We start from the raw sequence: 24,288 nt of genomic DNA on the forward strand, positions 1-24,288 counted from the left end.
GAGTACTCAGGTCATCAGCAGATTGACGGGGCTCTTAAGCGGCTATTGATGACCTGTTCGATGCCAGATTAGCAACCATTGAAAGGGTTAGTAGTGAGTTGGGTTATGATGATCTGAGGCACCTTGGTATTAAAGGGGTTGTCCCACGAAACAAAGTTGGGGTATACACTTCTGTATGGCTATATTAATGCACTTTGTAATGTACATTGTGCATTAATTATGAGCCATACAGAAGTTATCAAAAGTTTTATACTTACCTGCTCCGTTGCTGGCGTCCTCGTCTCCATGGTGCCGACTAATTTTCGGCCTCCGATGGCCAAATTAGCCGCGCTTGCGCAGTCCGGGTCTTCTGCTGTCTTCAATGGGGCCGCTCGTGCAGAATGCCGACTCCGTGTAGCTCCGCCCCGTCACGTGCCGATTCCAGCCAATCAGGAGGCTGGAATCGGCAATGGACCGCACAGAAGAGCTGCGGTCCACGGAGGGAGCAGACCCCGGCGGCCATCTTCAGCAGGTGAGTATGAAGACGCCGGACCGCCGGGATTCAGGTAAGCACTCTCCGGTTTGTTTTTTTAACCCCTGCATCGGGGTTGTCTCGCGCCGAACGGGGGGGGGGGTTAAAAAAAAACAAAAAAAACCCGTTTCGGCGCGGGACAACCCCTTTAAACAGTCTGGGATTAATTCAGATTTGGAATTAAAATTGGTAATTGTAACCATATTTATATAACGTTGCAAAATTTCTTATAGGGCTCATGCCCATGGCCGTGACGGACTCCGCCAGCGGAATATCGCAGCATAGTCCGCCACGCCCCCCCCCCCCCTCAAAACCTCCATACTTGCCACTCTGGATCTTCCGTACACGTCTCGCATGGAGGGCCGGTGTGCATGCGCAGTACAGCGCATGATACCCCAGTAGTGTCAGATGACGCGGTGGGCGGGGTCGCGTATTCACACGATACTTCTACTGTGCTACAGCAGAAGTATAGTGAGACGGCCAGCTTCCATTGACTACAATGGAAGCCGGCCGCGTGTGCTTCCACAGCAAATAGGACATGCCTCTGGTTACTTCACGCTGAACACTGAGCTGTTAGGTTCAATAGAACCTAATAGCTGCGGTGTAACGCTGCGAATTTCAACCGCGTTTCACGCGGCGGAAATCCGACCGTGGGCGTTAGCCCTTATCCAGAAATATGTGGGAGCTGATTTTTCTGGATTATGAGAGGTTTTTGAAAATGTAGCAAAGTTTACCTGTATGAGTAGAGAAACCCAGAGAGCTTATACAGCAATAAGATATGTAGAGGCAAAAGTCCTTTAATCCGGCATCTGAATGTCCAGAATTTCCAGACTTTCCGATACCAGATGACATGAATGTTACTGGACATTTTCTGTATAAATTTGCAGCATTTTGGTAATTTCACACCGCCGTTACTTTCCTTCTCTTGACTTTGTATGCAAAGACAGTGAGGGCAGAAGACATTGAAGAGTGGTAGGAATCATCGTGAATAGCTGCTGGCGGCGGAGGGGTCTCCAGTGGAGGCTTTGTGTCTTCAGTGCTTTCAGCAGGAATCATCTACAGAATGAACTCCTGCTGAGCGTATCAAAGGAGTCTTAAGAAAGTGGCTTTTCAGGTGACCTTTGATGCGCTATGAAGAACTCGGCTCTCCAGGCTATATGGAGTCTGACATGAAGAATGTATCGATCCTTCATAGGCATAACCTGATATTAGCCCTTATCACATAGTAACATAGTATGTAAGGCCGGAAAAGACATATGTCCATCCAGTTCAGGTGGAGTCATTAACCTTTAGGCTGGGTTCACATACATTGCAGAGAGATTCAATGCTTGTATAACCCCTTAATGATTGACCCATTTTGGACCCTAATGACCAACCATCAGAAAGAAATTGAAAGCGCCAAACATAAAGCAAGTTCTTTAATATGTTCTCACCTGGTGTGGACAGCACAGCACTCTATGGTAACAGCTGCCTCACCTTTATTATAGGGATAGTCCTTCTGTGCTATTCCTATGCCCGATGGCATCCACTGGATCAGGGGAGAGCTGCAAGGGTTGTAGGGGTCCTTTCAAAGAGGAACCCCCCCCATATGTGAAATAAGAAAATTAATTATAAAAAAAACCTTTCTTGCGCTCATAGGATTTTGCACAGAATTACAGTTTTTATGGGTATTGATATCACTCCAAGGCACTTTGGAGGAGGAGGATATGAAGTCCACAGCACCCCCTCCTGTTTTAAATACCGCCGAAGATTAACCCTGAGCAGAGTAGAATGTATCGTAGATTCTCCTTTATTCCGGTAATTGTAGAACAGTGCAAGGCAACGCGTTTCGGTGCTACATGTACCTTCCTCAAGCCAGATGGCTCCTGCAGTATGATGTAATGCCATAGCATTATATCCTACTGCTATCAGGCAGGCAGTCTATCAAGCCACCCCACAGGGATGGCTTGATAGGCATTCTGCCAAGACAGTCCTGAGGCCTTTCAGAAGGCCCCAGGCTGCCATGACACCTGCTCTGCTCCCTGCGATCTCACTGCAGGGGGCGTGGGGGGAGGGGGCCTTATGGGACTCCCGAACATTGTTCGGGGGATTTAAATGCCAGAATTGAAGGCAACATATAAAGGGTTAACAGCTCAGATGAGCTGTGTGACTTATCGGAGCTGTTTCAGCCTGGTGTCAGCTGTAAGAAACAGCCAGCAGCCGAGATGTAAGGAGGGAGATCGCCCCGCAATCTCTCTTCATTTGTAGCCCGACTATACAGGACATAAAAACATAATAGGCCGGTCACTAAGCAATGCATTGCGTATGGACAGCATTGTATATGCAACATCCCGTAGGGTAACCTCGGACACATGGCATACACTGAGGAGCTGGGAAGGCAAGATGCTGGCTTGTCACGGCGGCACTCAGCACGCTCCCTCCCGGAGGGACACACATAGCCAAGACTAGGGCAGCGCTGGGCGTCTTTCGGACAACCCCTGCATGGGGATGCCTAATAAACAGGGTAACTGGTGTAGAGGGATTTGTCACATGTGACACCACCGTTCCGGTACCCCCGCCCCCCGGCATGAACATCGGCAGGGAAATAAAGGAACCACAGACAGTAGTATAGTACCTCAGGTCCCTGGGAATGATCAAGGCCTGGAATAACTTTACTTGAGACTTCAACTTTTAGTAATACAAGTCACAAAATACAAGAGACGGGCGTGCAGGCAATAAACAGCAGAATTGAGGTCCAGGAGGAAACACAGGATGAAACCGGTCCTGCGGGCTAAGTTATCTGACAGGAACTGCTCCTGGACGGGGAACACTCAAGAGGAGGATAGGGCTAGGGTCACTCCACTGCCTCTTGGTCAGACAAGTACCTAAACTCAGCGAGACTCAGACTTCAGGATGCTTGAGTGTGAACAATGACTATAGAGTACCTCCACCAGGTGGTCCCAGACTTCAGGACACGCGGGTGTGAACAATGACTATAGCGTACCTCTACCAGGCGGTCCCAGACTTCAGGACACGCGAGTGTCAACAATGACTATAGAGTACCTCTACCAGGCGGTCCCAGACTTCAGGACACGCGAGTGTGAACAATGACTATAGAGTACCTCTACCAGGCGGTCCCAGATTGCAGGACGAATGAGTGTGTAAAAAAAGACAATTGAGTACCTCTGCACTCGGCCTTGACAGACTGAACTTGCTCTCTGCTCTCTCTCTCTGGGGCTCACTTACAATTCAAGCGGAAAACAAACATTCCCGGAAATCTCTCCTCTTCTTCCATCTTCAACACATGAGGGTTGAAGGTGCCCCCATGAGCCTCTGTGTTTCCTCCTCTGGTGAGGGGGCCAGGAAGGAGTGTACTGGGCCACTACATATACACTGCTTCTACCAATGTATAGGGCTCGTGCTGCATGGTACGTGGAGAAATACAGCACGCTGCGATCTATTTCCCGCACGCATTAACACGCACATGTGCATGGACCAATGAAAGTAGCCTGTTTAGATAGGCAGATGAATCGTTCAATCCGAGTGAATGAAAGGGACTGCTTAAACCGAACGATTGGCGAATGAGCTAATGATTGTTTTGGACGACGAATGAAAAGCGAGCGATTTTTGTTTGTCATTCAGCTGTTTTTCGCGTTTAGACCAATTGATTATAACTGCTCGTTCGAACGCTAATTGTGTTGTCTAAAAGCACTCATTGCATTGAAGAACACTATAGCTTCATCTCCACTTTAGGCAGCTGATAACAGGGAATAATAGATTGTATTTCTGCTGCACGCAAGACTACACTCTATAGTTGTTGTGTCCCTTTAAGAAGATGAATGTTTATTAGGAAAACCTCTCAGCCGCCTCCTAATTGCCTCCTTTAGCAAGTTAAGAGTCTCGTTCCTTGCGTCCAGTCCTGGGAGCCGGTAATCAAAGACCTGTCGGTGTGCGTTTGGTGAGTCTGGAAGGAAGCGAGGAGCCCGAAGCCGCAGTTTATGAAGATGAAGACGCTTCATGCGCTCACATGATGAAATGGGGAATGTTATTAAGTAGGGCTTTCTGGGCCGCGGCGGGTCACGTGACACAAATCGCTCTCAGCAACTTCCCCGCGTTCAATGCCTGTTTTATTATGCTTTTTGTGGATTGTGAATATTTGAATATTTCTTTAATCTATTTATTCTAATGACCTTCAGGAGACGTCTCGTACGCGGTGGCAGGATGGGGAGTAGAGAATAAAAATCTGATTCGCCACCCAATCAGACCGAGCATTCCGTACTGCGCTGATTAATACATGGGGATTCGCTATTTTTCCAACTTTTTTTTTTGCTCTACTGCAATGCTAAAACAGAAAGTGAAGCAACTTTGAAAACTTGATGAACAGCTTCATACAGTTATATCCCATTTAGACGGGACGACCGACTGCAGGGGCGCTGAGGTCACCGCCAAGGTCGTTGGTGCTCGTGCAGAGCGTTTAGACAGGCAGAGAAGACGGCCGGCTCGTGGGCTTCTCGCTGAGCGGGGAGCATTTACAATTCACTATTCACTCAAACAATGACTTTTGAGCTACAATTGTTGTGTGTAAATGCTACCATCGTTTACTTTTTGGCTGAAAGATAATTTTATTTTGAGTTTAAAATCCATCGTTCGGCCGGGCAGCTGATAGCAGGAACCGTAAGCTGTTATTCTCCACAGGAGCGCTGATAACATTGTATTCAACTGCAGTTCCCTGGCAGAACAAAGGGGCTGTATGCAGAGAATAGACCACCCGCTGTTATCTGCATACAGCTCAGGGAGGCTCACTTACATGGAAATGAAGCTAATAAGCTGCTAATGGGTATTACTGCCCATTAGCAGATTATGCAAAATGATCACTCAAACTGCCATTCTCCCTATATTTTGAATGAATTTTGAGCGATCATCTTTGCGTGTAAATGGGGCTTACTTTTTATTACTTTGCATCTTGTATTGTAATGACCTAATGATCTTGAATCATGGAGGGAGCCCTGAGTCACTAGGCCCTGTCCTTATTCATGCCCCTGACACCTTGGCTGCCTTCCCCAGCACAAGTCTTGGTGCAGCCCTCCGCCACAGCCGGAAACAGACATGCACATTGAGCTCCAGGTCTGCACATCTCAACTTCATTGGTGTATTGTGCATGAACCAGAAGCAAAGTTTGGCAGCTAATAACCCGCCTCTGAGATACGAGTCAGGTCATTAGCATATAAGTCGCCAGAAAATAAAGTAAGTTTTTGATCGGTGACATTCTTCTCTTTTTAACATACATATGTCCAGGGACCGTTACATGTGCCGGCAGCGCTATGGTGCCAACTTTGGATGCAAAATTCTGATGACAAAATCCCTTTAAGTGTTTTTGGTTTTTTAAACTTTTTAGAATTGTGTAGAGTTTCTCTATATCGTACATTTGTTTGCGTCCTTCTCTTCCTGATGTGGGAGATCAGATCCCGGGAGAACTAATGAAATCCACACACAGGATTATCGCTGTTGCTTATCACCAGTGAATCATGTGCCGGAATAGCAAGTCTGCTGGATAAGACCGTGTCAGTACATGAGATGAGGCCGCTCCCGAGAGACCGCACTTCTCATTCTGACAGCTTCCTACTTCTTGTTGTTCAGAATTTGTTTTCTTTTAGTTTTCTTACTTGCAAATTCAGCGGATATCGTGCCCATGAGAGGTGGCTACTGCCCATTGTTGTCTTCGGTTAGACTGTGGTTTATTGTATGGAATATTAAAAAGGATTTTCCAGGCATAAAATGCAAATTCTGAAAATGCTGAAATCTAGGAGGTACAGCTAAGTAGCGGCAACCTGTAGCTATTACCTGCGGCTCTGGACCCTCTTCTTCACCCTGTGCAGCCGCCAATCTGCCGCTGTGTTTACTTGTATCACTTTCACAGTAAACAGTGTAACAGACTGTTAAGTACAACTCCCAGCATGCATAGAGCTGGTTTACGGGCCAGCACTGTAGCTCCGCCCACAGCTCACAGGTCCTACAACTCCCAGCATGCATAGAGCTGGTTACTGGCCAGCACTGTAGCTCCACCCACAGCTCACAGGTCCTAAAACTTACCAGCACCAACCTCCCTCTCGGTGAAAGAGCCAGAGAAAGCTGCTGAAGCAGACAGACCGGACCTTCCAACTCTCTGAACTGCACATGAGCAATACACCGCAGTACTTCTGCTCCTGTCCTCCCATCATGCACTGATCACAGAATGTTGGAGGCTATTGGCAGGGGAGGAAGTGGCAAATGTGGACAAGATGTAAAAGGGAAGTGGAGATATTTTTTTAAGCGGAAAGTCACATGACATAGAAAATTCAGAAAGTAGCCAGACCGGTTACAGGGAGCCTATTACAAGATGACTTATTGTGATGATGTACATTAGATTTTAAAATGTTAGTCTGTGCCCGGAATACCCATTAACGTAGTTTTATAGATTTGTCATCGGTTTGTGAGGGTCTAGCAGCTGGAACCTCAAGATCTACTCGTAGGCTCAGCCAACAATGGACAGGCAGATGGCCATGCTTGGTTAATTCTGCATTGAAGTGGATGGCGCCTTTTGAAGACTTCCTACATATTAATGAAATGTCCTGCCATGCCTCCATTATTTGTCAAGACTGGCACCTGGGATTTCCACAAGTCCCTGGAATGAGAGTTTCTTGGTCTTGGACAGTAGGGGAAAGATGGCCATTTAAATGCACTGCCATTCTCTCTGTCGCTGATCAAGATTGGCAATCGGGACATCCTGTGGTCTTGAGAATAAGATGTTCTTGGTCCTGGCCAGCAGTGGAGAGGTCGCCATGATTTATGCTGATTAAAAGACCCCAGCAGCTGCCGGTATTCACGGAGCAAGGAGAAATCCGTGCAAGAGTTTGATACAGGCTGAAGAAAATTCCTGGCACACCCTATGGAGGAGCAAGAATGTAATAAGCAAACCCCTTTATTGTTAGAAGGCAATGCGTTTCTGTACCGGATCGGCACCCTCCTCTGGCCATATACAAAGTAATGCAAGAGACAGGCAGGTTTAAAAAGCCAGCGGGTAACATCAGAGTGTCACATGATCAGTAACAACATAAGAAGCGCAATACCAATTAATAAAGCATATATTACAACAAAGGGGAAAGAATGCAAATACCTAAAAATCGAGTGTTAATACGGCTAAAGCCATTAACCATGATGTAATGATTATAATCCTAAGCACACTATAATGAAATTAGCTACAAAATTAATTCTCCAATTACTTATAAAGGATTACATATAATTATAAAATATAGTGTGAAGACAGCGGGAGTAATACCTGCGGCTGTTTCTGATCGCTGGTCAGCCGAACACTTGATATTGAGCGGCATGATTACGGGAGAAAGGCTGTAATACATGAATAGGAGAACAGTTCAGACCGAATAGCCATTGTATATAATTAATGGTAAATATGTTTAAGAAAGGGCAATCATTGTGAGTAACAGAATGGGCATCTAACCATGAATAGAAGAATCTGCCTTTATTGTCTCCTGCATTAGTTCGTAACGGGCAGATGAAGTGGCCGGCCCGGCACAGAAGCAAGGCCTTGTCCTCTAACAATAAGGGGCTTGTTTTTTACATCCTTAACCCTTTGCAATCCAATTTTGGATTCAGGGTTTCCTACGGGGCTTTCTCTTTCTGCCATTATACAATGGCGCCATCTGCTGGCTAGAGCCAGTACTGCGGTATGGGACATGCTGGAGAGGCCCCCGACAACAGAGCAGCCGGTAATCTACAGTAATAATACCCTGCCGGACGTCTTCCACGTCGGAGCTGTACAGCCTTCAATCAGAATGTCTTTAGACATCAGACAGTGGATTGGAAAGGGTTAATCCTCATACAGCGCGCCTGGAATTTTCTTCACCCTGAATCAAAGCCATGATTTTATGGTCCTTTTTCATGCCAAAGAATAGGATTTAGGAAAACCTTACTTCTTGTTCATTTTTATTCGCGACTGGAAGTTCTAACCTTCATAAATCTTCTGAATGGAGTATTTCTAATCAGGCTTTGATACTTTACGTCATGAAGATGTATTGCGGGACAATGGCCCTGTGGAGGGTTATATCTTCATACCAGGAAATTGCTACATTGTCAATTCCCCACCACGCGATTTAGAATTAAAGGGGTTCTGACACTAAAAAAAAAAATTGTACTCACCTTGTCTGGCCAGGACCGATCACCAGGCATGTTCCTTCCAGACGCCATCTTCTTCTGTGGCTTGTAGAAGCAGAGCAGGAGCGGTCAAAATGACCGCTTCCTGCTCTGCTCCGTCCGTCAGCCACTTCCGAGGTGAATGGACGGGCCGCCCACAGCAAGCACGTCACAAGCAGTGCTTGCTGTGGGCGGCCCGTCCGTCCTGGCTGAACTCCGAGATTCTGCGCGTGCGCAGTGGAGACGCGGCCCGTCCTGACTCCTGTCAGAAGGCACCTCTCCACTGCGCATGCGCGCGATCCCGGTGCGGCGCGGCTCATGGAGGGAGAAGCAGAAGAACAGCGCCTGCCGGGAGATGACCCCCCCCCCCCCCCCCCCCATGTCAACAGCAACAGGAGACCAGGTAAGTGTTATGATTTTATGCTTTAACAGCCAAAAATCGTGGGTTCCCTGTGTCCATTAGGCAGACCAGGGAACAATGGCTGCTAAAGCATAAATACATTATTCATGTCAGAACCCCTTTAATGGACAATTTATGGTCCTTTGTGGATGGTGCTGGGGCCTCAGATTCAAATCCATCCAGATCTAGAGTATCCCATCTGTTTTTTTTCTGTCTGCACATAAGAAATCCAAAGCAAGTCACAAAGAGTGTTCTCTGTCCACCCGTTACGGCATTGTCGTCTTGCACTGCTCACGGCTGCCATTAGGTGGTGCTCACAACTATTGGCTGAGTCATACTGTCCCACTCATCAAAAGTGAAATGTTGTAGAAAATATCCGCGACACTTTTGCAAGAAAGAACGCATCAAAATATCAAGAGAATGTGAAGTGTGATGTGCTGATGGTGGATGTTTTAGTGCAGAGGCTGTATAGTTAAGAGGTCATGTAGTGCATGTGACAATTGTATCTATCTAGCTATGTACAGTTGCAAATAAACTAATTCAAACCCCCTTTTCCCCTCCAATTTACAAACGTTCAGCTGTGTGCAAAAAAATGAAACAAACCAGAACAATGTAAGTAGCTCAACACAACTAATATACCAAGTGGTTTCTTCAAACTCAACACTAAACTTCACTTTCAATGACTAGTGAAGTCTCTGAATTATTCTACCTCCTGAATAGAATCTCTCATAACCTCACATATTTGCAAGCCAGTTGTTGTCTCAAGCACATGTGATGCAAGTAATCAGGGGCTTAATTAGTTGCATCAGGTGTGCTTGAGATAAAATCATAGCAAATACCTGGACTGGTTTGGGTTGTGTTAGGGTGAATGCAGACGGCCGAGTTGGATCCCGCTGCGAGAATTCTTGCAGCGGGATGTGACCCGTACCTCTGCAGTGGCCCGCGGTTCACCTCCCCCAGTGTCTTCTCTCTGCTCTGCGATGTGCCGGACAGCGCACAGCCGCACATGTGCAGAGCCAAAGCGTCAGTGGCGACGTTTCTGTGTGGGCCTCTGCAAGGCCCGTACAGAAATAGGGAATGCTGCGATTTGTTTACGAGTTTTCACATGGTCAAATTGCGGCTGTCTGCATAGGATGGCATAAACCAATGCCATCCTATGGTAGCGTGCACGGGCGGAAATTCTGCGGGAAATCTCACCATAGATTTTCCGCCCGTGTGCATTCACCCTTAGTTGTGACATTCAATTGCATGTTAGAAATATAGCGAGAGAGTTGTCCAAAAAGTTAAGATGTGATCATTGTCTTGTACAAACAAGGAAAATGATGCAAAACGATAGTAAACACTGAATGTTCCTAGTGATACAGTTGGAAGCATAGTTCATAAGTTCAAAGTTAAAGGAAGACTGACTGCACTATCTGGGTATGGCAGACAGAGGAAGCTGTCACCGGCTGCCACCAAGTTCCTGAGGAGGCGGGTGGTCAAAAACCCTAAGGTGATGGCAAAAGACCTGCAGCAAGATTGAGATTTCAATTTACAAGCCCCTTTGCAAAAGTGGGATTTTGCATTAAATTTGGAAAACCCACTTGTGATGTTAGTTGTGTTGAGCTAGTTTCATTTTTCTTTTTTAATCTAGGTTTTTTTTTTTTTGCAAACCGCTGAAAGTTTGTAAATTTGGCTAATAAACCTAATTTGCAATAAGGGGGGGGGGGGTTGTGAATAATTTTGATTACAACTTTAGCTAGCTAGTTATCCTTTTATGCTTTCCCCACTTTTTCCATGTGATTGAGTGAATTTTGTACAGAAGTGCATGGAGCAGGATTGTATTGCATTCGCTGATTAACCTTTCCCTATAATAGAGAATAAGATTGTGCAGTGCTATGAGGTAGTGCCGAGTACATTATAAGCCTCTATGAGATAGAATATTACAATAAGTAAATATTTTGTGGCTCCTTTACCTGATATGTTTTTCCAGCATAGATAAGATTCAATAACCGACGCCTACAGGTTTCATTGTATCTTGACCTTTAAAGAAGAGAACCACAGAACCAGTCCATCTCCTTTGTATAAATGGCATCATTGTGTGCAAGCACCAAATCCAGAAAATCGCTTCCAATGAGTTTATATTCTGTCCTGTAATGCCTGAAGCCAGCAATTCTCTGGCTGTTCCTTGTACTTTCCTGCTCTACACGGGGGGTTTATTAAACGACGGTCCGTCAATTCTTTTTCGCTTCATTCAGTTTCTCCCAATATTGCTAAGGAAAAGTAAAAACAAGTTGCGAGTTGCTTGCCTACCTGCAAACTTGCTTCATTCTCTGATAGTAAAACTTAAACCGTGTTTTATGAAAAGAAGTTATGATGCATATGTGAACAGAGACTTATACAGCATGCATATCAGGCATATCTTATAGTTTTAAGTCAGTAAACAGGTTAATTTCAAGATCTCTGATGCTTTTAGTAGTGAAGGTGTTATTTTATCCATCCTTTTTAGTGTATAGCATTAAAGGGGTTAATTTCAGGATCCCTGGTGGTCTAGGGTGGTGAAGAGGTTCATGTCAGTATAATTGGTGGTCTAGGACAGTGAAGACATTCGTGTCAGTATCCTTGGTGGTCTAGCACTGTAAATGAGTTCATTTCAAGGTCCCTTGCGATCTAGGATAATGAAAGGTTTAATGTCAGTAAACCTAGTGGTCTAGGAAAGTGAAGGGTTGAATTTCAGGATCCTTGATGGATTAGAGAAGAAATAATAATCCCAGTATCCATAGTTATTTAATGCAGTGATGGTATTAATTTCAAAATTGTAGTCTTAGGATACTGAAGACATTAATGTTAGCATCCCTGGGGGCTATTGTGAAGTAAAGGCATTAGTTTCAATATACCTGGTGGTATAGGACAGTGAGGGGGTTAATTATTCCTAACTTTTTGTCCTAAGTCGTCTTTAGAAAACTCTATTGCACATAACTTATTAAATAAATTCTGAGTTTTTCCTTTAAGACTCTCATCCAGGCCTTTCAACTATCCCTGGTTTGGGGGTCTGCCACTCACCCCCCCCCCCCCCCATTCCGCTCCAGGAAACCATCCATTTGTGACAGCATGCAGTTACCCCTATCCTCCTTGCTCACACTAGTGTGCCTCTCTATATGCAAAATGACTTTTTTCCCATTTCCTGCAGCCACATTTGTCCTCGTCACACTAACATGGCTCTCGCTGGATAACTCCTCCTAACTAAAAATAAATTAATCTTGTTATTTGTATAGCGCCAACTTATTCTACAGTGCTTTCAGGTAATTTTATTTATTACCCCCTCACTAAGCAGAGTGCACGTTTAACCAACCTCAGAAGAATGGAAGGCTGAGTCAACCTCGAGCCAGCTACCTAAACCATGTGGGAATTGAACCGTCAACCTTCAGGTTATGACCGAGAGTTTAGGACAGCATTTCTGCTGCGCTAACACATGACAGGAACTAGATCCTGTCTTTGAGAGTATAGTATTTTCAGAGTGAGGGGGAGGAGTCAGCCTGGGTATAGATGGGAGAAAGGAGCATAGAGGCGATGTATGGATTTCTGGAGTGGGTCCCAACAATTAATGGAGTGAATTCCAGGGAGGGGGCACAGAGGGGTTACAGAAGGGGTGGATAATTACTGTGTGGTCACAGAATGAATGCATAATTATTATGTGAGGCATCAGAGAGAGGCATGGGGCTGTGGAGACTACAGAAATGAGTCATGGCTGGAAGAAGTCTTCATGGTGATCTGGGCCTGGATTGCAATAAAAATGGGCAACTCCAATTGAAGGGTTAAACCAAACAGGAACGTCAGACCAAGGGTAAAGACAAGCTCAGAGTCAAGGAATAGCCGAGTCAGACAACTGCAGACAGAACTGCTATTTTGTGGATTACCCCTTAATCGGGAGATAACAATACCCACCTTCTGGTAATCAGACACAGAAGAGTGTGGACGCAAACTAAAGTATAATCTACATCCCTCATGAAACGCAAAAAACGCCTTCCGGTCACCAGAAAAGAAGTCAGGGAGTGTAGCTTTGGGTTCACATACTGATACAGGACCACAGGAAACCATCGCCGGAGCACCAGCTACCACTTGCTCCTAATGCTGGAGGCGGGCCGACAAATCCTGTACCACCTCGGTCAGACTTTGCACCTGGTTAACAAATGTAGACACAGCCTCCATAGCCGGGATTACTTAGGGCCAGAGAATACAAACTCGAAAATTGTATGGCCGATGTTTCTGTCAGAACTGGTTAAGAACTAGGGGGCACGGAAGTCCCTACACCGGCCTCTCCCCTGTCCCTGCCTACTTGCCCCCCTGGGCTAAACCCCAGGGTGACAACTGGGCGGCGGTCCCTACTCTGCACTAAGGAGGACCCTGTGACAGATGGGAAAGGGAAGACCAACTAACCACAGCCAACTGACAAAACACAAAACCAGAGAGTAAGAAAACAAAGGGTTAAACCAAACAAGAACGTCAGACCAAGGGTAAAGACAAGCTCAGAGTCAAGGAATAGCCAAGTCAGACAACTGGTGACAGAACTGCTATAGCGGGTGTTAGTAGGACAGGACCAAAACAAATACTGGCACTGGGCTCCAGGGTCAGCTGAACTAAATACAGGAGTCCCCGCCTAGAGAGGGGCGGCGCGTGATGATGCTCCGGCCGGTGGTGCAATAAACTCGGCCTCCCTCCAACCATGCCTCCTAACGGGAACCCCAGCGCCCGCCGACCAGCCCGAGTGCCCACCAGCACGGGGGAACCCCGAGCAGCGCCGACCGCCGACGGCACCAGGAAGGCCAGCAGGCCCACGCCGAGAGCCAGCGCCCCCCAGTGGTGAGCCGCCTCCTAACATGACTATTATTTAGATGTACACTATTACTGTGAGGGGATACAAAGGGCATGGTTTATCATAAATCAGGCTTGAACTGTGATTTAAAAAAATTCAGTTATGTGCGCCACAAACATCTTCCCTCTTTTCATTGTTCAAAAGTTGGGAGGGGTATGCTTATCTATTTGTCTCAATGGGCGACTTGTGATACTTCCTTTCTCCTTTGGAGGCACTGCAGGGGATTTCAACACATTCAGCTAGGTTTCCTCATAAATCACAGCCGATTACCGAGGCCGGAAGGGGTTGGTTGGGGAAGGGGGGATGGGTGGTTGTAAAGGGTTGAAAAGCTAATTTTCAGAGTATCTTATTAACAAAAGGGAAATGTCCAGATGGACAACCTTTTTACACAGTCATTTTTTTACTTTTGCTACAGTACCAGAAGAGAAGATGCAGTATGTCATTATGGATTCTGATAAATTGTATTATCCAATTAGATGGGAACAGTCATTAGGATTAAAAGCATTTAAGAGGAAAACAATACTACACCTCTGTCTGGGCCGTTTGTGCCATTGTCTCGCGGCTATGATGAAGTGACTTAATTATGCTTCGAGTTATTATGGAGGATGGGCGTACGGGCCGCTATCAGGAGACCCATGTGTAATTATGGAGCGACTTCTTTCCCGTCATATTTTCTCAGTGGGCTGTCTTACAAGTACCGATCTGCAGGGCCCTTGTCTGCCGCTCCATCGCCCCAGTTTAAAGACTCCTTAGTGGCAAACAAAATGTTCCTGGAAGTTTTAGTGTAAAAGCACACATAAGGTAAACGACCCTCTGGAGGATAATTTTACTTTTTCTTCGCGAAAAAATCTGATTGGAATTGCTAGTATAATTTTAAACGAGCTCACATTTTATCTGGAGTCGTAACTTTTAGTGTCATTTTTTTTCTTGAGCTTCTGCACAGTGGTAGATACAATTGCGAGTGGTTTTGTTTAAGGACGTACAGAGCGTACAGGGGCCTCTTATGAGCCGTTACTAGCTGGAATCCATGAATAGTGGTACCTCCTAAAACAACTGTAGAGGAACATCTCACAAGAATCAGGAAGAATACTGCTATATGGCAGCATCTCAAGACCTCTGCCTTATGAAATGCGCTATTATGGCACTCCGAGGTAATAGAAGACGGCTCCTGATGTGTGGCTCTCCGACTGCAACATGATCTTTTGAAACTACAGGAAAGTCCAGCACATCCCAAGACAAAATAAAACTTTTCCTTTTTATTGAACCATAAAAAACCCAAAAGGAGACATCAAAACAGAGAGAATCACTTCCAACGCGTTTCTGGCCAGTGATCATGGGCTGCACTGGCAAGAAACGCGTTGTAAGTTTTACTGTTTTTTGGGACTAATGATTCAGTAAAGGAGAAGTTTTCCAACTGATCACCTACAGCTGTCCAGGTTAGGATTCTCATGCATTGCTATATGAGGGGGAGTTCTCCTTGAACAGTTTTCTTGTTATGGAAACTAAGTGAACCCTTGTAAGGTCGGGATTACGTGATTAAAAAGGTCATTATCACCAGTTGGTCATCACCTTTTCTACATATCATTAACACCTCCCCAAGAATGGATTCTCTAAATAAAGTGAGCATGTGTTAGGGAAATTCAATGGATTCCTGGTATGCTGCCAGGCTCTGAATTGAAGGGATAGCTGACCGTTCAGGAGCAATGCACACACAGACGGGTGGCTATGTGAAATGCATTCTGGTTTATTCTCTCATATGCTTTATAGGATTTTACAAAGCGAGTGGCTTTATGCCAAATACAAATAAAATTATTATGCACATATAGATTACATTCCTGTAAGCTCATTAGTAAGTTTTGGCAAGAAATATCTAAAGATATGAACAGGACAGAAACCTTGTGGTATTCCAATTCATCTTTCCAGGTGGATTATTTAAACTGAAATCTAACATATTTCTAGGTGAAAATTGAAAACCATACAAATATATATATATATATATATATATATATATAATGTGTGTAGCTAAGTATTTTAACATACAAGCAAAGAGACAACATGGAGTCTTTGTAGGCCATCTTTTAGGCCTGCAGCCTTTACACACGGCTTTGAGCAAATTCATGTAAGCCCACCCGCTACATCAAGGCGAACCTAGCTCTACAGACACCTGTCTTTGGGCTAAAAAGCATCCACATGAATGGGAGGCCTCTTCGTCAGGTAGGTGGACAGTCTACTGAATTTACAAGATTCAGGTATGGGTGTAATCAAAAAGAAATATAAGGGTGCATGCACACGGCAATATGTGTATTTTGGTCTGTGAGTATGCAATATATTCATGAGTTGAAATTAGAACGAACCTAGGGGAAAAAAAAAAAGTTTGGCACCCGGCGTCCCACATACAAAAATGCTTACTGGCATACCGTATTTCCCCGAAAATAATACCTTGTCATATTGTTTCCCAAAAAGAGGCACAGGGTCTTATTTTCAGGGATGTCTAATACTCATTTAGCAGGTGCCGCCTGGGTCCCTCCTGCTGTTCCCCTCATTCATTGAATGCTGTGATTGGTTCTCGAGCGCCATGGCTAAGCCAATCAGAGCCAGCGCTCAATGAACCAATCAGAGCAATCTCTTGCTGGAGGCAGGGTTTTCAATCCCCGTTACCAGCAAGAGATTCTCTGTTGGCGCTGACAAGAAACCTGCAGGAACGTCGAAGAACAGCTGGAGGGACCCTATGATCGCTATGATTCTCCGCTCGTGGACAGGGGGCTGCGCTTTCCATAGCAACACTATGAAAAGCGTGCACTGCGTTACTCACGGACGGATTATCGCCGCGAGTAACACAATGCACAATTGCCCGTGGACAGGAGCCCTTAGTCACCAGTGCAGGCAGAAAGTGTTCCAACAGCTGATTAACATTGATCTCTACTAGCAGGCAGAACTAAGAGGAGCTGGGAAGGAGGGGGGGGGGGGGGGCTGCTGCTTCCATTACTGCTTTACCTGCATACTGTCTGAAGTTTGGATTTCCATCCGCTTTCATTACAAGCGCAGGATGGATTCATGTATGAGACAGGCAGTATGAGTGCACATAGAAAGGGGTGACCTGCCATTGATTATCCTCCGCCATTGGCTGCGAATAGCTCTGTACTCCCAGCATGCACTTAGCGGGCCACCATCATTCTGTCCACTACTAATTGCTTTAATTGCTGCCTGAATGATTGCTTCACCTCTATTGATTTCCTGCTTCGGAGTTTTTGGCCTTCACCTCTGGAACGTGAAGGATTTGCAGCCAAGATTCCATACAGGATGACCTTCCTCTTAATATTATTCTGTCCTGACTAATTGATACTTCCAGTACAATGCCACATTATCTGCTGGAAGGAAGGCTTTTTTTTCTCTTTCGGCATCTAACCAACTTCTTATGCAAATATAAGAGCTGAGAGGGGCAGATCACACCCCGCAAATATTGGTTATTTCTTCTGTAATGGAAAGTTCTGGAAAATGCAAGTGGAAAAGTTTATTATACATTTTGTATCAGTTCTGATATTTTTTTATGATCTCTGCTTGCAGTCAGTGAATGGGAACATTAACTGTTTACTTTGAGGGGATAACCATCAGATCCTGCACTTGTGATGGACACGGCTTGTTAGAGTAAAGATATCAGAGTTAACTCTTCTAACGAGCTGTGCACTTGTATGTCTGTCACATGACCAGGCTATGCACTGGAAGCAATAGGGTGCCTTCACATGGGACGGAATATTCCGGAGGATGCGCATCAAAATTCCCAAATCTAATTGAGGATTCTGACACCAAATTGCAGGCAGAATTTTGCCATTTTTCAATTCCATATGGCACGCAGATTTTTGCGCATGGCAGAATATTCGTTCCCATGTGAAAGCGCCCATAAAGAATTTTCCCATTCACAGACAGCTTGCAGGGATCATGCAAACCTTGTATTATTAAAGAGGCTTTTCATCAGTGTATAAATAAAAAGTTCTAGAACTTTCTAATATACTTTTATGTTTAAATTCTTCACTATTTTCGGTTTTAGTTTTCGGTCAGTGAGGCTGGGTTCACACGAGCGTGATTCATTCGATGCCACCTGCGCAACACGTGCGCAGCAAGTACACAATGACATTCTGCGTGTCACCAATCACCATGCACTACCTTGGCATGCCGCGATATTTTTTTGCACGTGCATTTCATGCAGTTTGTGTGAGCGGCAACATGGCAGCCTATGGAAGATTGCTACAGGGTACTGCGCTCACAAAACCCATGCATGTAATACGCTGTGACCATACATACGCTCATGTGGGTCCGGCCTGAATGAGAACATATTCAGAGGCAGTGAAACTGTACACAGCTGATCAGTGGATACAATTGTGTCCATTGTAGACAATGCTCTGTGAGCGGCTGCACAAATCTCTCTGGTAGTTTGATACAATGTATCGCTGTGGAGTCCGGGCTGTTTGGCTCACAGAGCATTGTCCAGACTGGATACAATTGTATCCACTTCTCAGCTGAGAGCAGGACTAGCCGTGTAACTCGGTATGTGAACAGGAGTGTTCTCATTCAAATAAGGGAGATGGAACAATATATCTGCAGCACCACCTATTGGAAGGCAGCATTCCATCAAATCAATGTTAGACTCTTTATACAAGCCTTGTAACAATGACTAGGAATTAAAAGCCAAGCCAGATGGCTTTACATTCCTAGTCATTGTTACAAGGCTTGTATAAAGAGTCTAACATTGATTTGAAGGAATGCTGCCTTCCAATAGGTGGCACTGCGGAGGTATTGTTCCATCTTCCTTATTTGCATATTAACCAGAGGAGCATGAACGGCCTTTTAAGTCTCCTCACTCACTGCTCTCCCTAAGGAGAAAAGATATAGTTTCTGACCCTGTTCATTCATGGACAGCAAACTAATATACTGAAAAAGGGTGAGAAATTAATAAAGTATACTGTATTAGGAAGTTGTAAAAGCCTTCATTTATTCACTGATTAAGCATAATTTACAGAAAACCCAGAAAATCTCATTAATTTAGAAAGTAGACCGGAACACTTCTTCTTATACAATAATTATCCGTTATTTGCAGAAACGGCAATATCCCTTTAAGTAAATGACAATTATTATTATTGGCACACTATACAGGGTTTTTGCTTGGTCCGTTCTGTCTGTTCCTCTTGTGAGATGAATACAATGGGATAAAGTAGAATGTACATCAATATGTCTAAGTTGAGCTAATGCTGTGGCAGCTCCAGTTTGGCACACAACCAGGTAATATAAACGAAACATCTTCATTTAATGAGACCCAACTGATACAGGCAACGAGCTTCACTATTGTACTGATAGCTTGCTCAGGCCATAGCAATACGAATAATAGTCCTAGAAAGACGATTTTTATTTATTAACTATTGCACTGCTCTTTAAAGGGGTCGTCCAGCTGTAAACTATTGATGGCCTCTCCTCAGGATAGTAAATTGGTAGGGGTGCCTCCTGAGGTCACTCAGGACCTCTGCTGATCAGCTGTTCGCTGGCTGCTACACTCATGCACTAAGCCGATTTCTGCAGGAAGCAGACAGCTCCGTTCTTTCTGCAGTGGCCCAGCTTAGTATTGCAGGCCATGTTTCTATTCATTTCAATGGGAACTTGAGCTGCAATTCCAAGCCATGTAGCTGTTTTCTTCCTACAGGAATCGGCTCAGTGCACAAGCTTACCATTCCGGATACCAGCTGATTGCTGGATGTCTTGGGCGACAGAACCCTGCCAATCCACTATTTGTGAGCTATCTTGACGATAGGCCATCAATAATTTACAACTGGACCACCCCTTTAATTTGGCGATGTATATGTTAAAGAGACTCTGTCGCTTACTTGTAGCTCTATAAGCTAAGCTTATGGAATAAAATTAGGCAGAGTTCTGAGTCTGGGGATGTAAGTGTTATACATACCTCCCCCATCGTTCCACTGATGTCAGCACTAGAGGTTGCCACTTAGTGCATTGAGTGGCGCTGCCAAGTAGTCCGCCTGTTGTAATTTTATAATGGGCGGACTACTTAGCATCTCCGTTCAATGAATTTAACTGCAGCTTTCAGCGCTCCAACAAGGGGAGCCAAGTATAACCCTTCCATCTCTGGACTTGGTGCTCACCTACTTTTAGCCCATAAACTTAGGTTAAAGTGCTAGGAGTAGGTGACAGTCTTTTTTAACGGATTTATAATGTAGAGAATCGTCTCTGCATTGAGCGCACGCTGTACTATGCAGATAGCGATAGGAATATAATTTATTTACTGTAATAATCCACTTTTTTAACATTTCATTGCTGTTTCATTACTGTTTTAATTAATATGTCGTTTTTCAGCCTTACATACTATATGTCCATCCAGTTCAGCCAATGTTGATCCAGTGACCAAAAAAACTCTAATGAGGTAGAAGGCAATTTCACCCATTTAAGGGAAAAAATTCCTTCCTGGCTCCAATCTGGTAATCGAAATAATCACCGGCCCTTCTTAAATTATTCATGATTTTATTACCACGTTCTCAGGCAGAGAGCTCCATAGTCTCACTGCTCTTACAGTAAAGAACCCCCTTCTATGTCGGTGTAGAAACCTTCTTTCATCTAGCATCATCTATTTTCCTCTAGAGTATAAATAGATGATGGTAGAGACCTAATATATTTATACATAGTTATTAGGTCACCCCTCAGTTGTCAGGGTTCAAACCCAGGAGCTCCTGTGCTTCAGGCTGCAGCTCTACCGGCTGAGCTATCCAGCTATCAAGCCCTGGTCCAGGGCTTGGCCCCTTGATTGGTCACACCATATAAACCAAGCCTAGCACCTCCCATCCTTGCAAGATTATTATGCTCCCAGCTAATAGTCAAGCACTTCCACCTGCTGCTCTTCCATACTGCTACCTGATATACCTACCTGTATACTGACCTCTGGCTTCCTGGACTATGCTACCCACCTGCTGCTCTGTACAACAAACTGATACCTACCTGTGTACCGACTGCTGGCCTTCCCTGACCACGCTACCGATCCGCACCAATTACAACAGACTCCAAACCTGAATTAAGTCGTTACAGCTGTCTTTTTTTCTAAAATTAATAAGCCCAATTTTGATCACCTCTCTGGGTATTGTAGTCCGCCCATTCCATTTATTACTGTAGTTGCCCACCTTTGTATCCGCTTTAGCTCTGATATTTTCTTCTTGAGTACCGATGTCCAAAACTGTACATAATATTCTATGTGTGGTCTGACCAGTGACCTGTAAAGAGGAAGAACAATGTTGTCGTCATGTGCTACTAGACCTCTTTTGATGCACCCCATGATCCTACTTGCCTTGGCAGCAGCTGCCTGACACTGGTTGCTCCAGTTAAAACCTAGATTTCATAGATTAGGTCATTATAATACAACTGGTTTATGCTGAGAGCGCACGCTTCTAGTGTTTTAATTCTATGCAGGCAGCACAATGAATATAGTTCATTTTTTACCCATTTCACTGATCCTTTATTATTGTACTCATGACTTTTATAGATAAGGTTACTAATTGCTTGAATTATGATGTAACAAGTGATCTCTGTACTTGGCGCACACTGACAACGTCCTTGACTTCTGACCGGTCAGGTCACGGCGCTCATCCTTATTACATAAAGGAGATGTTGGCTTCTTTGGGCCGTAGTAAAAAGAGTAATCATCAGCACGATGGTGAAATGCTTTGCTTGTATTTGTTGGGCTTATTAAAATAAAGAAGTTTAACTTTCCTTCCTGGTTGTTCACCGAACAGAGCTCTGACAGCATCATCTCATATACGGATACCAGTGGAGGAGAGGGAACCTTGCAGTTGCCAGCCTCACATGCCAAGCCAGTGTTGTGTGAGTCACTGCCACCCCAGGTCCTTAATATTGTATACTTGGGTTTTGAGAGTTTAGCCGAAAACCAACAAGGGTGCCCTTGATGATGCTGTGTCATTATCACCTATGCCTCGCATGGGCCCATTAAAGATGTCAATGGACCTCGGATGCATGGCAGAAGATTGTCTAGAGTGATGAGTCCCGCTTCTTGCTGTTCCATACAGATGGCCAGTTCTGCATCTGGTGTAAGTAGCATGAAGCCATATCCTGTGTGTATAACGTTGGGGTTCAACATGCTGTGGTTTCATAGTCTGGAGAGAATTGTCCTGGCATGGCCTAGGACCATTGGTCATCATACCACAGTCCTTAAATGCTAAGTCCTACAGGGACCTGTTAGCAGTCTTTCAACAGAGGCTCAGATCACTAGGGAGTGGTTGGAGGAACACGACAATGAATTCTCCACATTGCCTTGGCCCTCATACTCCACGGACGGTAACCCCATTGAACATGTTTGGAGTAGGCTGGAAAGGGCTGTGAGATCTGCTTCCTGCAGCAGGCATGGAGGAGGTTTGCCACCTTATGGAATCTGTTCCCTGACGTCTTCAAGCTCTGGAGTATAATACAGAATATACTTAGGATCAGTACAGGATAGGTAATGTATTTTATGTACACAGTGACTTCACCAGCAGAATAGTGAGTGCAGCTCTGGAGTATAATACAAGATGTGTGTGGCTTGTGTGTATAATGTCTAGCTCGGCTTTCTATACAGATTAGATCTACGTATAAACTGTAACATGATGGGAAAGCGTATTTAAAGGGGCTGTACGGGGCTTAGAAAACCATGGCTGCTTTCTTCTATAAACAGCTCAGCTTTGTTGAAGTGAATGTGGATGAGCTGCAATAGAACACGCCACCTGTGGCCAGGTGTGGTGCTGCGTGTAAGGCCCAATGTCCACAGACAGCACACCCGCCCCATCATAGACCTACAGGGTTATTCACATTGACAATGGTCTGTGTGAAGAAAAACCTATCACATGTAAAATTGTAGAATCTCTAAGAAACTTTGAATACCTGAAAATGACACATTCAGCTCTGCTTCATCTGGTTTAAGACGTGGGGGCAGTTGAAGGTGAACCTCACATACGATCAGTAGAATATTTAATGGATGTTCTGCAGGTTTCCACCGTTCCGTTGACAAGTTGTCTGCAATCGGAGAACGTTTTCAGCTGTAAACTACTTCCGAGATAAACAATTGTAAAGTTTTGGTTCAGCTTTTTAAGTCCATAAGAGAAAATGTCACCCAACTTGATTCCATTTCTGTATTTTCACACTGTCAGACTCGGCCGTGCCCATCCTAGAAGTTCTGTCATCATCAGTGATCTCTGGCTGTCTCCTCCGCATTGCATTAGAAGCTGATATTATGCTAATCTTAATAGCCTGAAAGGCTCTGAGACATCATAACACGTTGTATCGCCGGAGCTGTATGTGGCAGCCGGAGCGCACAATCTTCCTAACGGATGCCCTTAGTATGGTATTCAGACAGGCAGGTGAGGTAGACTATGATTATCCGTGCGCTCATCATGAAGTTTTTGCATTGGCGTTCTAGTAGGGGTCTTCGCTCCAGGGAACGGATTTGCGTGTCTTGGAATAAAATGCCCGTAATTTGAGAGAAAATCAAAATGCAACATTAAATTACACACGAGTCGTCTACATGCGGCGGCCGAGAAACTGTTCCGTAGAGGGGAATCTCGCTGTGATGAAACTATAGGAACACATCTCATCACAAAGAGTTGAGGCTGAAACATCGGAAATTAGAGAGGATTCAACTTTTTGTCATGTAAATCGTACTCCTATCCTGCATGTTGTAAAAAGTGTCGGGTAACTTGTACTAGAGGACAGGAAATCAAAAACTTTCTGGTTTCAGGGCAAAGTTTTCTCCTGGGACAGGAGGGGGTGGGGTGGATTACGTGCAGTTGTACTTTTCTACTGCCCCTCCAATCCGCAAGTTCCAGGTTCCATTTTTTTTCAGCGGTCCCAGAGGGCTGAACGATTTTCTAATACCTAATGCACACTGTACATTGATCTCTGATTAGCCAGTGCTGATCATGTGAGCAGCTTTAGCCAATCAATAGGCAGATATAGTGCACTGGTAGTTTAAAGGCCCACTTGGACATAACGATTATCGCTCAAAAGATGTCTTTTGAGCGAGGCCTATACCCTAGATAAAATGACGGAATTCAGTCCCGACTAGGTTAGGTATTTATCTGCTGATCCTAGTCGAAGAACTCCGATTTTCCTATTGCGCAAAAAGCCTTCAGGGTGACATACTTGATATCCCCGGTAATAGAATAGAGAGCGTGTATTGTATCGGATGGACCATTGATTCCATTTATTAAAGTACCTAGACTTCTTTATCTAAGTCTAGACATCTGAATGATGAGTTATTAATGAGATCATACCCAATTTGCCCCCATATGCAGCTCTGACCACCTATCGTGAGCTGGAAGTTGA

The 24,288-nt window shown here is 44.8% G+C and overlaps 1 protein-coding gene across 2 annotated transcripts in view; it reads left to right on the forward strand.

Annotated features, from left to right (window-relative positions):
• Positions 1-24,288, forward strand: part of SDHAF3 (succinate dehydrogenase complex assembly factor 3) — a 48,166-nt gene that overhangs the window by 18,312 nt on the left and 5,566 nt on the right. The gene's annotated exons all lie outside the window — the stretch shown is intronic.

This window comes from Eleutherodactylus coqui, chromosome 12 (genome assembly GCF_035609145.1).
Source record: "Eleutherodactylus coqui strain aEleCoq1 chromosome 12, aEleCoq1.hap1, whole genome shotgun sequence".
Taxonomy (NCBI): domain Eukaryota; kingdom Metazoa; phylum Chordata; class Amphibia; order Anura; family Eleutherodactylidae; genus Eleutherodactylus; species Eleutherodactylus coqui.